Source organism: Tupaia chinensis, unplaced genomic scaffold (assembly GCF_000334495.1).
Source record: "Tupaia chinensis unplaced genomic scaffold, TupChi_1.0 Scaffold000355_1, whole genome shotgun sequence".
NCBI lineage: Eukaryota > Metazoa > Chordata > Mammalia > Scandentia > Tupaiidae > Tupaia > Tupaia belangeri.
The window spans coordinates 2,352,402-2,354,751 of NW_006159850.1; positions in this window are offsets into that span (position 1 = coordinate 2,352,402).

Here is a 2,350-nt window from a genome sequence, read left to right on the forward strand (position 1 = left end):
TCTGGAGCTCAGCCTGGAGTCCGCCCGGGAGCACAGTCTGGAGCACAGTCTGGAGCACAGTCTGGAGCACAGTCTGGGAGCACAGTCTGGAACACAGTCTGGAGCGCAGTCTGGAGCACAGTCTGGACCACAGCCTGGAGCACAGTCTGGGAGCACAGTCTGGGAGCGCAGTCTCTAGCACAGTCTGGAGCACAGTCTGAGAGCACAGTCTGGAGCATAGTCTGGGAGCACAGTCTGGAGCATAGTCTGGAGCACAGTCTGGAGCGCAGTCTGGAGCACAGTCTGGAGCTCAGCCTGGAGCACAGTCTGGGAGCACAGTCTGGGAGCTCAGATGCGCTTCAGATTCCTCCCACTGGACCAGGTGTCCACGGGGCACTTCTGATGGCAGCCTGAGAACTTGACTGTTCGTAAACCTCTAGGCGGCCCCAGACAGCACCGGTCAACTCAGGGCTCATCACGGAAGGCTTCTGCCCAGTCCGACTCCCGCTCAGAGCTGCTGTGCGTCACGTCACTCAGACCCGCGGCGTCCACAGGGCAGGTGCCAGAGTGATCCTGGCCAGTTGCACCAGGACAGCCCCGCCATGGGAGGGAGCTCTGAATTTACCCCCGGACCTGTCACCACAGGCCCTTTGGAAAAGTCAGCAGTCCTGGCAGCGTATGACAAAAAGCACCGTCTTGAGGGGCCGCTGGGCGAACAGGGACACGTGCGCAGTCAGGCGGCTGGCTGGAACCTGGGCCTGCGGCCCGCAGCTGAGCAGAGGGCTATGGCAGGCCTTCCCCGGCCTCCCGTGCGGAGGCAGCTCGTGCGCCAGTTCTTTGGAGCCTGGGAGGAGGCTCACCTGTCTGCACCTCTGCTGCCCCGCACTCTCTCCTCATTCGGACAAGAATTCTTTCCCACGTGATCTGGGAGGGGCTGTAAACATCCCAAGCTTTGGAATTGAGAGACAGGCTCACACCCAGTATTGCCACGTGACTCACAAATGACTTACCTGCCCAGGGCGCCCTTGTTCATCCTTGTCGGTGAGGGGTGATAAGGGAGACAAGCACCAGGCTTTGGAAGGCAGCCATGCCACCGCAGGGCACCAGGCCATGGGCATGGGCGGGAGAGAGCAGGCAGGATGGCAGGGAGGTTAAAAGGAAAAGCCATTTCGATTTTCACAACAACCTGTGAAGGTTCTTAGTGGAAGTCTGTGCTCCAGCAGCGGCTGCACTGCCCCGAATGTTCTGATGTCCGATGGAAAAGGACTGCTTTCTCACGCAGAGCCCCGAAAACAGCACCCGCCTCCAAGACATCGCCTCAATCCCGTCCGACCAGACCTGGCGTGTCTTCCCTGGTGCTCAGTAGGGATTGTCTGGACGCGGCCTGGCCATGTCCGAGCATGTGAGACCGCTGTGGGGCCTGACAACTCCGTTTGGCAGCAGCCGGGCAGGGATGGCGCCAGGACAGAGAGGATGACAATGCGCGAAAACCTCCCAAGGCAGCGTCATATCAGATTGTGCAGCTGCCAGGACCGACGGGGAGACAGGAGGGCAAACTTGACGAGCCAGCCAGGGGAGCCCCCACCCAGGGGAGCCAGTGTGGGTGGGGAGGCGCGTCGGGTAAGAAAACACCCAGCCCCGCTCGCATCACTGGCCAGAGGGTGAGTGATGGAGCCACGGAGCAATGGAAAATGGGGGCCCCGAGGGCGTGTGCCTTCTGTGGGTCTCGTCTGCATGGTGACCTGAAGGCTGTGGAGAGAGAGAAAAGAGGGGAGGGGCAGGTGGAGGTGCTGGAGAGAGGCAGATGGGTGAGAGACAGCGATAGAAGACAGTGCAGGTGAATAGGTCGCAAGGGGTCTTCGAGACAGTTATGGAAAAATCATACTATGAAGAAACATGCAGATTTCAATCTCTTCGGACCAAAATAAACTCATACTTTGATTCCACTTTTCCATAAACATTTTGAAGTCCGTTCACGTAAATATAGAAAAAGATACGGACAGAGACAGTCAGGGATATGGCAATCAAGAGAACTCGGCCTGTACTAGTTTGATAGCTGTATTCGACTCAGAAGGAAACTGAGGGCGGCCCTGCTGACACCGGGCCCCAGTAATACTGCACTGAAGTGGCATGAGTGGTGCTGAGAACGGCCTCAGTGCCCACCGCCCAGGCCCCAGATGCACCCAGCCCTTCTGAGAGTGAGAGGAGGAGCATCGCAGTGGGACGGAGGAGAGGAGCCCGGTCCCCTGGGTCTGGCAGTGGGTGCTGGGGAGGTGGGCACGGCAGCTCCCACGGAGGGCTGCCTGTCAGCCGTGGGATGTGCCCTCCGGCCTGGGGGGTTGGGGGATGGGGGCTGCCCGTAAAAACGGGG